The sequence below is a fragment of the Schistocerca piceifrons genome, chromosome 3, assembly GCF_021461385.2.
Source record: "Schistocerca piceifrons isolate TAMUIC-IGC-003096 chromosome 3, iqSchPice1.1, whole genome shotgun sequence".
Taxonomy (NCBI): Eukaryota; Metazoa; Arthropoda; class Insecta; order Orthoptera; family Acrididae; genus Schistocerca; species Schistocerca piceifrons.
Window position 1 is genome coordinate 937,895,138 of NC_060140.1, and position 13,560 is coordinate 937,908,697.

Below are 13,560 nucleotides of genomic sequence, written 5' to 3' on the forward strand. Positions count from 1 at the left end.
AAGGATTTTTCCCGTGCGACCGTTTCACGAGCGTACCGTGAATATCAGGAATCTGGTAAAACGTAGAATTTTCGACGTCAGTGTGGTCGGAAAAAGATCCTGCAAGAACGGAAACAATGACGACTGAAGATAATCATTCAACGTGACAGAAGTGCAACCCTTCCGACAATTTCTGCATATTTCAATGCTGGGCCATCAACAAGTATCAGCGTGCGAAACCATTCAACGAAACATCATCGATATGAGTTTCAGAGCCGAAAGGCCCATTCGTGTACCCTTGACGACTGCACGACACAAAGCTTTACGCCTCGCCTGGACCCGTCAACACCGATATTCGACTGCTGATGGCTGGAAACATGTTGCCTGGTCGGACAAGTCTTGTTTCAAATTGTATCGAGCGGATGGACGTGTACGGGTATGGAGACAACCGCATGAATCCATGGACGCTGCATGTCAGCACGGGACTGTTCGAGGCTTTGTAAGGGAGTGGGGAGTGTGCAGCTGGAGTGATTTGGGACCTCTGATACATCTAGATACGACTCTGACGCGTACGTAAGCAATGTGTCTGATCACCTGCATCTATTCGTGTCCATTGTGCATTCCGACTGACTTAGGCAATTCCAGCAGGACAATGCGACACCCCAAACGTCCGGAATTGCTACAGAGCGGCTCGAAGAATACTGTTCTGAGTATAAACACTTCCGCTGGCCATCAGACGTCCCTCACATAAATATTATTGAGCATCAAAATATCCACGGGTGTGCTGCCGGTCTATAGTGTCCAACGGGCACATAGGGCGCGCACTATCTCTGACGCAGAGAGTCTACCCCAGGAATTGGAACATCTGAGAACTGTATTTCGAAAAAATGGGTACTCAGAGTGGCAGATTCAACGTGCTCTCCGCCCAACCACTGCAGCACAACCTGTTGAGATGGATGAAGTCACGAGGGAGGAGGTAGGCACTGCATTTATTCCATACACAGGCGCACTCTCGGGGAAAATCGCCCGCATTCTGAAGAAACACCGGGTCGGAACTGTGTATTGTCCTCCAAATGAAACTCGTGCACTCGTGGGGAGCGCCAAAGATGACCTCGGTTTGAGGAAGGCCGGCGTGTACCAGATTCCGTGTCAATCTGGCAAGTCGTATATTGGTCAGACGATGCGTACCGTCGAGGATCGATGCCGTGAACACCAGAGGCACACACGACCGATGTGTCCGAGCAAGTCGGCGGTCGCTGAACATTGCTTGTCGGAAAATCACGCCATGGAGTATGACCGCACGAGGATTCTGGTACGGACGTCGAGATACTGGGACAGCGTTGTTAGAGAGGCCATCGAAATTCGCACCAATGACGACCTCATAAACCGTGACTGTGGCTATAATCTTAGCAAGGCTTGGGAACCAGCGATCGGGTTAATCAAGAATAAATCGAACAAACGTATAGTTGTGACGACCACGGCGGACAGAGCCATCACACCGACGTCATCTCAGACGCCGTCGCAATCTGTTCCACAGCGCGACCGTGGCGCGGGGCGCGGACGGCGGAGGGAGCGCGCCGCGGGCGGAGGGTATTTAAATCGGCCGCCGCCGCGACCGAACCCAGTTCCCTCTGAGCAGCCATAGCGTACGGATCTCCGTGCCGGCACGTTCACAGGAGCTCAGTCCGTCAGTTCACCTGATGATGGCGACATGTATGATCGCCGAAATATTGTGCCCGTTGGACACTATAGACCGGCAGCACACCCGTGGATATTTTGATTATCAAATACGCCGGGAGAAACTCAAGAATAACATTATTGAGCATATTTGGGATGCCTTGCAACGTGCTGTTCAAAAGAGATGTCCACTCCCTCGTACTCTTACGGATTTATGGATAGCCCTGCAGGATTCATGGAGTCAGTTCCCTCCAGCACTACTTCAGATATTGGTCTAGTCCATGCCACGTCGTGTTGCGGGACTTCTGCGTATTCGGGGGGGTCGCTACACGATATTAGGCAGGTGCACCAGTTTCTTTGGCTCTTCAGTGTATATGGGGAATCATTGTAGCGACGATACGGGCCGCAGATGTGGGAACCCACTGATATAGGCGGCTTTATGTGCCAGCGCTTGAGAGAGAGCTCGTCGGAAATGCCGAAACTAGCCGTTTGTTCGCGTGCTACTGCCTTAGCATTTGTGAAAACTGGTTGAAGGGCGAGTAGGCGCCAAGATGCTGGATGTGCACCCCTCGCGACTGAACTTGGAGGCCGGAGGTTTGCTTGCTCGGAATAGCTAGAAGGGCGGATATCTGTTGACAGAGGGCAATGCTGGCGCTCGCTCAAGTGTTTCAGAACTGTTCAATGCACTTTGTTGAACATCGACCGCCACAGCAGATGAACCTACGTGTTCCCTTGTTGACTCAATGACATCGTCAGTTACTACTGCAGCGGGCACTCGATCACCGAGATAGAAAACTTATTACTTGGATGAATCACGTTTCCTATTACACTACCGCCCATTAAAATTGCTACACCATGAAGATTACGTGCTACAGACGTGAAATTTAACCGACAGTAAGAAGATGCTGTGATATGAAAATGATTAGCTTTTCAGAGCATTCATACAAGGTTGGCGCCGGTGGCGACACCTACAACGTGCTGACAAGAGGAAAGTTTCCAACCGATTTCTCATACGCAGACAGCAGTTGACCGGCGTTGCCTGGTGAAACGTTGTTGTGATGTCTCGTATAAGGAAAAGAAATGCGCACCATCACGTCTCCGACTTTGATAAAGGTCGGATTGTAGCCTACCGCGATTGCGGTTTATCGTATCGCGACATTGCTGCTCGCGTTGGTCGGGATCCAATGACTGATAGTTGAATATGGAATCGGTGGGTTCAGGAGGGTAATACGGAACGCCGTGCTGGATCCCAACGGCCTCGTATCACTAGCAGTCGAGATGACAGACATCTTATCCGCATGGCTGTAACGGATCGTGCAGCCACGTCTCGAACCCTGAGTCAACAGATGGGGACGTTTGCAAGACAACAACCATCTGCACGAACAGTTCGACGACGTCTGCAGCAGCGTGGACTATCATCTCGGAGACCGTGGCTACGCTTACCCTTGACGCTGCATCACAGAGAGGAGCGCCTGCGATGGTGTACTCAACGACGAACCTGGGTGCACGAATGGAAAAAACGTCATTTTTTCGGATGAATCCAGGTTCCTGTTTACAGCATCATGATGGTCGCATCCGTGTTTGGCGACATCGCGGTGAACGCACATTGGAAGCGTGTATTCGTCATCGCCATACTGGCGTATCACCCGGCGTGATGGTATGGGGTGCCATTGGTTACACGTCTCGGTCACCTCTTGTTGGCATTGACGGCACTTTGAACAGTGGACGTTACATATCAGATGTGTTACGACCCGTGGCTCTACGCTTCATTCGATCCCTGCGAAACCCTACATTTCAGCAGGATAATGCACGACCGCATGTTGCGAGTCCTGTACGGGCCTTTCTGGATACAGAACATGTTCGACTGCTGCCCTTGCCAGCACATTCTCCAGATCTCTCACCAATTGAAAACGTCTGGTCAATGGTGGCCGAGCAACTGGCTCGTCACAATACGCCAGTCACTATTCTGTTTGGCGTATCACGGCCGTTATTACGGCCAGAGGTGGTTGTTCTGGGTACTGATTTCTCAGGATCTATGCACCCCAATGGCGTGAAAATGTAATCACATGTCAGTGGCAGTATAATATATTTGTCCAATGAATACCCGTTTATCATCTGCATTTCTTCTTCGTGTAGCAATTTTAATGGCCAGTAGTGTAGGTTGATGGTCGTGTGAGGGTACGCACTCACCGGCTACTTGAAACATACAACACGCCACGGCCTATGAAGGCTGTACTATGCTATGGTGTACGTTCATTTGGGGTTTCAAGGACGTGACAGCTGAGGATAGTGTAGATAATATTGTGAACTACTTGGATTTCTACATAGTTTATCTCTTCTTCGACGGCGATGAATTGTTGCTGTGTTATGTTCCCAAATTGGACGAACAGGTTGCTAAGCAAGTGGCCAAGATGTATTGTGTCATCTGTGTGTAGGTTGGTTGGTTGCTATGGGGAATGGAATCAAAGAGTGAGGTTATCGGTCTAGGGATGGATGGGGAACTAAGGCGGCGGTGCCCTTTCAAAGGATCCATCCTGGGGTTTGCCTGAAGCGATTTGTGGAACTTACGCAGAACCTAAATCGGCGGCCGGACGCGCGTTTGAACCGTCGTCCTCCCGAATATGAGTCCAGTGTGCCAACATCTGTCCACAGCGGAATGTCACCTCCGTCTAGAAAGAAGAAACTGCTCGCTCTCATGCATAAAAGTTGTCATTTTTCCTATATTCCACCCGTGTACCGCAAGTCTCTAGAGGAATGAAGGGTTTCAAATTGGGAAAGAGCACAGGTGGTCCCAGTCTTCAAGAAGGGCCGTCGAGCAGATGCGCAAAACTATAGGCCTATATCTCTGACGTCGATCTGTTGTAGAATTTTAGAACACGTTTTGTGCTCGCGTATCGTGTCATTTCTGGAAACCCAGAATCTACTCTGTATGAATCAACATGGATTCCGGAAACAGTGATCGTGGGAGACCCAACTCGCTTTATTTGTTCATGAGACCCAGAAAATATTAGATACAGCCTCCCAGATAGATGCCATTTTCCTTGACTTCCGGAAGGCGTTCGATACAGTTCCGCACTGTCGTCTGATAAACAAAGTAAGAGCCTACGGAATATCTGACCAGCTGTGTGGCTGGATTGAAGAGTTTTTAGCAAACAGAACACAGCATGTTGTTCTCAATGGAGAGACGTCTACAGACATTAAAGTAACCTCTGGCGTGCCACAGGGGAGTGTTACGGGACCATTGCTTTTCAAAAAATGGTTCAAATGGCTCTGACCACTATGGGACTTAACAGCTGAGGCCATCAGTCCCCTAGAACTGAGAACTACTTGAACCTAACTAACCTAAGGACATCACACACATCCATGCCCGAGGCAGGATTCGAACCTGCGACCGTAGTCGTCGCACGGTTCCAGACTGAAGCGCATTGCTTTTCACTATATATATATATATATATATATATATATATATATATATATATATATATGACACTAGTAGATGGTGTCGGGAGTTCCATGCGGTTTTTCGCGGATGATGCTGTAATATACAGAGAAGTTGCAGCATTAGAAAATTACAGCGAAATGCAGGAAGATCTGCAGCGGATAGGCACTTGGTGCAGGGAGTTGCAACTTACCCTTAACCTAGACAAATGCAATGTATTGCGAATACATAGAAAGAAGAATCCTTTATTGTATGATTATATGATAGCGGAACAAACACCGGTAGCAGTTACTTCTGTAAAATATCTGTGAGTATGCGTCCGCAACGATTTGAAGTGGAATGATCATATAAAATTAATTGTTGGTAAGGCGGGTGCTAGTTTGAGATTCATTGGGAGAGTCCTTAGAAAATGTAGTCCATCAACAAAGGAGGTGGCGTACAAAACACTCGTTCGACCTATACTTGAGTATTGCTCATCAGTGTCGGATCCGTACCAGATCGAGCTGACAGAGGAGATAGAGAAGATCCAAAGAAGGTCGGCGCGTTCCGTCACAGGGTTATTTGGTAAGCGTGATAGCGTTACGGAGATGTTTAGCAAACTCAAGTGGCAGACTCTGCAAGAGAGGCGCTCTGCATCGCCGTGTAGCTTGCTGTCCATGTTTCGAGAGGGTGCGTTTCTGGATGAGGTATGGAATATATTGCTTCCCCCTACTTATACCTCCCGAGGAGATCACGAATGTAAAATTAGGGAGATTTGAGCGCGCACGGAGGCTTTCCGGCAGTCGTTCTTCCCGCGAACCATACGAGATTGGAACAGGAAAGGGAGGTAATGACAGTGGCACGTAATGTGCCCTCCGCCACACACCGTTTGGTGGCTTGCGGAGTATAAATGTAGATGTAGAATCCAGCGTGAAGCGTCCTTATTGTACGCCACAAGCTGTCGCATGCTTTACACTGTGTCACAAAGCACAGAAATAAATGTAAAGACGTTTTTATAGACAAAGTTAAAACGCAAACTTAGGAGTTTAAGAAGTTCCATCATCTCGAGTGGGCGTTGGGAAATCGTATAACGCTACTCTGAGGAAAGACCTAGTGGAGCCGGTTCCTCGTAACTGCTACCTTCCCCAAGGGAGTAGAAGACAGCTTCTTTAAGCGCGTGAGCTAGCGGCGAGGCAAGAATTTTCCTACTTGTCTTCTCTGCACAAAGACAGACTGCGAAAAATAAGGAAAATAAAGTACTGTGACTCGAGGCCCGCTACAGTCTGTCAGCACAATACGAGAAGCCTTTTCTGAGATGAACAGCCCCTTTATCTCAAGGTGGTCTCTCCAGCATTACTCCGCAGTTGCACGCAGTACTATTGTCGGTGGACCGAGAAAAGCCGGCTGGCGGAGCTATTCGCTTTTCTACATCCCGGGAAGTTCTCGCACGTACGACAGCTGAGCGCTGCAAGCACGCTATATTACAGCCAAAACGCGCATGGTCAGCTTCTCTCCCTACTGGTATGCATTCACCATCGGTACAAGGCGTTTCCATGTAGTTTGTGCTCAAGCAGTAGAAACAAACTGACATAGATTAGTATAAAAGAAACATGTTGACGATGTTGTTCTGAATGTGAATGATTTGACGCACATAAAAACTTTATTATGCTGTTCCCCGCTGAACTATTTCTGAATATGACCATAGAAAGCAGGTGTTGACAGATGTGAAAATTACCGAACTATCACTTTAATAAGCCACGGCTGCAAAATACTAGCACGAATTATTTACAGAAGAATGGAAAAACTGGCAGAAGCCGGCCTCGCGGAAGATCAGTTTGGATTCCGTAGAAATATTGGAAAACGTGTGGCAATACTTACCTTAGAAAATAGATTAAGGAAAGGCAAACCTACGTTTCTAGCATTTTTAGACTTAGATAAAGCTTTTGACAATGTTGACTGGAATACTCTCTTTCAAATTCTGAAGGTGGCAGGGGTAAAATACAGGGAGCTAAAGGCTATTTACAATTTGTACAGAAACCAGATGGCAGTTATAAGAATCGAGGGGCATGAAAGGGATGCAGCGGTTGGGAAGGGAGTGAGACAGGGTTGTAGCCTCTCCCCGATGCTATTCAATCTGTATATTGAGCTAGCAGTAAAGGAAACAAAAGAAAAATTCGGAGTAGGTATTAAAATCCATGGAGAAGAAATAAAAAAGCTTTGAGGTTCGCTGATGACATTGTAATTCTGTCAGATAATATCGTCTCAGGTGGAACGCCAATCTCAGAAAGTGAAGTAAACTCTTGTAATACTTTACGAGCATTCTTCTGGGGTTTTTCCACAATTTTCTGGTTCGTACAGTGGACTTTCCTTGAGTTAAAAGCCCTAGATCTTTCTGTATGAAACTATATCGATCGAACCTTTCTTAAACTTTTTTACGTATGGTGTAACAATGGCCACGTTCAGTTGGCTCTCAATCTGTGTTTAGCAGAAGTCACTTTTAGCTGTGGGACGCACATCCTGACTTCTCAGTGAAACTAGAGCTCAGTTTTATCGTGCCTAGTTCTTGCGCAAATATGGACTACTTTAACGCCCAATATCGGGGCTACACACGTTCTTCGTACTAATAAAGTAAAGAACGATGTACCCAATAATAATACCCTTTTTGCTTTTTATATTCGTTTCCCCTTCGTGCTTCATATCATAGCTTAGACGAAAACAAACTTAAAACTGTCATCAGTCTGAAAGATGGTTTGGACACTGCAGTACTTTTGTAGGCATGGCCCTATTAAATGTGGTATGCTCTTGCCTTTCCCCGACCTTTGAACTGGCGTAAGTGTTCGCAGACTAAATGATAGGAATTCGCGTTAGCCATTTTGCAAACAACTAATCTTTTCATTGCTCAAACACGTTTCGGCGGTTTCTTTTTTGCCATCATCAATGGTTCATGTTTTATTCGGGTCTTATTCGCTGTACTGTTAGGTTAAGTTCAAATGGTTCAAATGGCTCTGAGCACTATGGGACTCAACTGCTGTGGTTATCAGTCGTTAGGTTAAGTACGAAGACTGTTATATTCTGCAAAGAAAGATCTACAGAGCCTAACAGTCGAGGAAATAAGACTTGAATAAATGTATCCGGTGACTATAATGAAAGAGTAGCTACCCCAGAGGTCCCACGTGGGCTGTAATCACGGAGTCACGGGTCCGATTCCCGGCCGGGTGTCGGATTTTCTCTGCCGGGGACTGGGTGTTTGTGTTATCATTTAATCATCATCATCATCATCATCATCATCATCATCATCATCATCATCATCATTCGTGACAGTGGCTAAATTGGACTGTGAAAAAATTGCTACTTTGTACGGGCGTTGCTGACCGCGCAGTTGAGCGCCCAACAAACCAAATGGTTCAAATGGCTCTGAGCACTATGGGACTTAACTGCTGTGGTCATAAGTCCCCTAGAACTTAGAACTACTTAAACCTAACTAACCTAAGGACATCACACACATCCATGCCCGAGGCAGGATTCGAACCTGCGACCGTAGCAGTCGCGCGGCTCCGGACTGAAGCCCCTAGAACCGCTCGGTCACGCCGGTCAGCAACAAACCAAACATCATCATCATCATGTGGGCTGTAATTTTCGTATAGCAGCTAAGGTTGATAGATACTGGAATGCACCAATGGGCAACAGATCCACGCTGAAAAAAAAAAAAAAAAATACTTACAGTTTTGGCTCCCAGGTCCAAATCTGGCTCTGTGAACGCAAGAAAGAGTATAGAAATGTTTCCATATGTAATGGATTAGGAACGGGACGTGGGCAGAAGAGGTCAAACAAGTGGGAAACGCGTAATGTTGATTTTATTGTTTACCGCCAATTACACAGTTAGTTCAATATGAGCACAGAAATGTCGACGAGATGGTGTACAATGTCAGATTTCCATCTGTTGGCAAAAACTGGAACAAATTTATTTCCAGCGTAAACCGGTTTCGCATTAACACATTAGCATATCTTCCAAGTTTCGCTGCTATGTGGTGATTTCAGCCCACGCTGAACCTCCGTGAGTAAATGCACTTTACCAGGTGTAGAAGTATGAACCCGGAATTTCCCTATAGATGGTGGTAGCCGTCTGTGTATGGCCTACGAGGCCGCGTCTGCAGCGCCATCTGCTTCCTGTAACGGCTGACGACGAATGTCAACACACAGTAACCCAAGTTCCATGCATCGGTATCGGTTTCAAACTCGCTACATGTCGAGTTTTGTGCCTACGAACTTCGATTTGGGGACAGCATTCGTTTTCTGTTATCACTTGAAGAAAACCGCTGCAGAATCGCATCGAATGCTTGTCGAAGCTTTTGGCGAACATGCTTTTGGTAAAACACTGTTTCGAGTGGTTCAAAAAATTCAAAAGTGGTGATTTTGACGCGAGAAACGACGAGCTCGGGAAACCACCGAAAAAAGTTCGAAGACAACGAATTGCAGGCCTTATTGAATGAAGATGATACTCAGACTCAACAGGAACTCGCGGAACAATTGATTGTGACGTAGAAAGCCGTTTCTCTTCGGTTGAAAGCTGTGGGAGAGGTGCAGAAAGTGGGAAAATTAGTTCCGCATTAACTGAATGAAAGACACCAAGCAAATCTAAAGACCACTTGTGAAGTACTGCTTGCCAGATACAAAAGAAAGTCTTTTATCCATCGAATAGTGACACCTGATGACAAATGGATATATTTTGAGAATCTTAAGCGTGGTAAATCATGGGTGAACCCAAACAAACTGTCGACATCCACTGCAACACGCAATCGCTTTATAAAGAACACAATGCTGTGTGTTAGGTGGGATCAGAAGAGTGCATCTATTGTTGTTGTTGTTGTTGTTGTTGTGATCTTCAGTCCAGAGACTGGTATGATGCAGCTCTCCATGCTACTCTATCCTGTGCAAGCTTCTTCATCTCCCAGTAACTACTGCAACCTACATCCTTCTGAATCTGCTTAGTGTATTCATTTCTTGGTCTCCTTCTATGATATTTACCCTCCAGGCTTGCCCCCAATACTAAATTGGTGATCCCTTGATGCCTTAGAATGTGTCTTACCAACCGATCCCTTCTTCTAGTCAAATTGTGCCACAAATTCCTCTTCTCCCCAATTCTATTCAGTGCCTCCTCATTAGTTACATGATCTACCCATCTAATCTTCAACATTCTTCAGTAGCACCACATTTCTAAAGCTTCTATTCTCTTCTTGTCTAAACTATTTATCGTCCACGTTTCACTTCCGTACATGGCTACAATCCATACAAAGAGTTTCAGAAAAGACTTCCTGACACTTAAATCTATACTCGATGTTAACATATTTCACTTTTTCAGCAACGCTTTCCTTGCTATTGCCAGCCTATATTTTATATCCTCTCTGCTTCGACCATCATCAGTTATTTTGTTTCCCAAATAGCAAAACTCATCTACTACTTTAAGTGTCCCATTACGTAATCTAAGCCGGCCAGGGTGGCCGAGCGGTTCTAGGCGCTTCAGTCTGGAACTGCGCGACCGCTATGGTTGCAGGTTCGAATCCTGCCTCGGGCATGGATGAATGTGATGTCCTTAGGTTAGTTAGGTTTAAGTAGTTCTAAGTTCTAGGGGACTGATGACCTGAGATGTTAAGTCCCATAGTGCTCAGAGCCATTTGAACCATTTTGAACTGTATTTGCTTCAGGACAGGCAGTAGACCGCTCCATTCACACCATCAACAGAACAGGCTCTGCTAACGGTATACTATGCATTCTGCGTCGCTGCCAACGGGTTTTACACAACGCTGGTGAGTATTTTGAAGGACAGTAACAGGTGCAAAGATGTAACTCTTTTGTATCGGTTGTGAATAAACAGTTGCCACTATCTGACTTCCGACCCTGGTGTAATCATCCGATACCCACTGCCAATGAAACAGAGTGCCGAAACACGTTTGGACACTTAAGATTGAGATCAGGAAGTATGAAGAGTTTTTAGGGGGGGGGGGTAGGACGTCAAACGGGCCGACTTGGAGCAGGAGAGTCACCACAGGACATTTAAATTTCTACTGTCTATACTTTTACAAATAAATTCATAAAACTGTCACCATGACCAGGAAGGATTAAGGACTCTCACTATCGCAGTGGAAGTTCAAAAACGTAGCAAAATACCTTTTTTTAATGTGAAATTTCATCATTTTTTCATTTATTACTGGCTGCATTTGTTGCTATAGGTACACTTTTCTTCCTAAGTAAGAGAGATTCTTCGATGAATTTTTCATAGCGTACAAACAGTAGTTACAGGTGTATGAAACTCTAGAATTTTCCAAATCTATTAAAAAACTGTGCAAAAAATTGAGGTAATTAACTATAAAACTTGAATTTCTTTCTGAACGTGAGGTTTAAAATGTAACATTTCATTCTTTTTTTTTTCATAAATTAAACAACTTCTAGAGTTTCATACACCTGTAACTATGGTTTGTATGCTGTGAAAAAGTCATCGAAGAATCGCTCTTACTTACAAGGGAACCTCCCCATCGCACCCCCCTCAGATTTAGTTATAAGTTGGCCAGTGGATAGGCCTTGAAAAACTGAACACAGATCAATCGAGAAAACAGAAAGAAGTTGTGTGGAACTATGAAAAAAATAAGCAAAACGTACTAACTGAGTAGTCCATGTGCAAGATATGCAGCATCAAGGACAGTGCGAACTCAGGAGCGCCGTGGTCCCGTGGTTAGCGTGAGCAGCTGCGGAGCGAGGGGTCCTTGGTTCAATTCTTCCCTCAAGTGAAAAGTTTAATTTTTTTTTATTTTCAGACAATTATCAAAGTTCAGGCGCTCACACATAATCAACTTCGCCCTCCAAAATTCCAGGTATGTTCAGATTTGCTTGGACATATGCAAGATTTTACAATCTACACATGGAAAAATTTGAAAAAGTTAAAAACATATGTTTTGACAGAGCACAGGGAAAACTGTGCGACTGTGAAACTGTTGCATTCATTTGTTGCAATTTATGTGACAAACTCTTATGTTTTCGTCACTTTTTTGGGAGTGATTACCACATCCACAAGAAAACCTAAATCGGGCAACGTAGAAGAATCTTTTTACCCATTCGCCAAGTGTACAAGTTAGATGGGTGGACAACATATTCCTGCCATGTGACGCACATGCCGTCACCAGTGTCGTATAGAATATATCAGACGTGTTTTCCTGTGGAGGAATCGGTTGACCTATGACCTTGCGATCAAATTTTTTCGGTTACCATTGGAGAGGCACGTCCTTTCGTCTACGAATCGCACGGTTTTGCGGTGCGGTCGCAAAACACAGACACTAAACTTATTACAGTGAACAGAGACGTCAATGAACGAACGGACACATCATAACTTTGCGAAAATAAAGGAAGTAAACTTTTCACTCGAGGGAAAACTTGATCGAAGGACCTCTCGTTCCGCAACTGCTCACGCTAACCACGGGACCACGGCGCTCCTGAGCTCACACTGTCCTTGATGTTGCATATCTTGCACATGGACTACTCAGTTAGAACGTTTTGCTTATTTTTTTCATAGTTCCACACAACTTCTTCCTGTTTTCTCGATTGATCTGTGTTCAGTTTTTCAAGGCCTATCCACTGTGCCAACTTATAACTAAATCCGAGAGGGGTGCGATGGGGAGGTTCCCTTGTTAGGAAGAAAAGTGTACCTATAGTAACAAATGCAGCCAGTAGTAAGTGAAAAAAGTGATTAAATTTCACAAGTAAAAAAAAATGTGTTTTGTTACGTTTTTGAGCTTCCACTGCTATGAGTATGAATCCTGAATTCTTCCTGGTCATGCTGTTAAAGTTTGATGAATTTATTTGTAAAAGTATAGACAGTAGATATTAAAATGTCCTGTCGTGCCTCTCCTGCTCCAAGTCGGCCCGTTTGACGTCCTACCCCCCTTAAGCCACTGTATGCCAAGCAATGTATCGTGCAAGTTATGACGCATAGTCTTCCGATTTTAAATGGTGAAGTCGTGTAGGACGTGGCGAATGGCTGCCCGCCGAACCGCCGTGCGGTGGCAGGCGTTTCGCAGACTCCTGGAGCGCTGGAGCGGCGGTCTGCCGACCGCTGCTCGGTCCCGTTCAGCCGCTGGGAGCCCGACGGCGCGGACCGCTCGCCGTATTGATCGCGGAGCAGCGGCCGTTCCCGCCGGGATGCGCTGCCGCGACCCGCGCCTGCGCACTCGGCGCCCGGTCCACGCCGCGGAGGCGGCGGGGGCGGCTGTGCGCGGTGGGCTCGCCCGGAAGAGGCGGGAGGCCAGACCGGCGACCCCGCTGCCCGGCTGCCCGGCTGGCTGGCTTCTGCCTGTTGATTTACTGGCTGCCCGACGTACTGGCTGTTTCGAAGCCTTCGCATCGAACTTCTGGGGGTGACAGATCGCGCCACATGGGACGACTTTTATTCGAGACAAAGTGTTCTGTGACGCTACCCGGTGACGCTAAGGCTGCTACTG

At 46.2% G+C, this 13,560-nt stretch overlaps 1 protein-coding gene across 1 annotated transcript in view; it reads right to left on the bottom strand.

The window, feature by feature from the left end:
- The window catches only part of LOC124787671 (proton channel OtopLc), a 700,713-nt gene that overhangs the window by 247,464 nt on the left and 439,689 nt on the right, over positions 1-13,560 (bottom strand). The gene's annotated exons all lie outside the window — the stretch shown is intronic.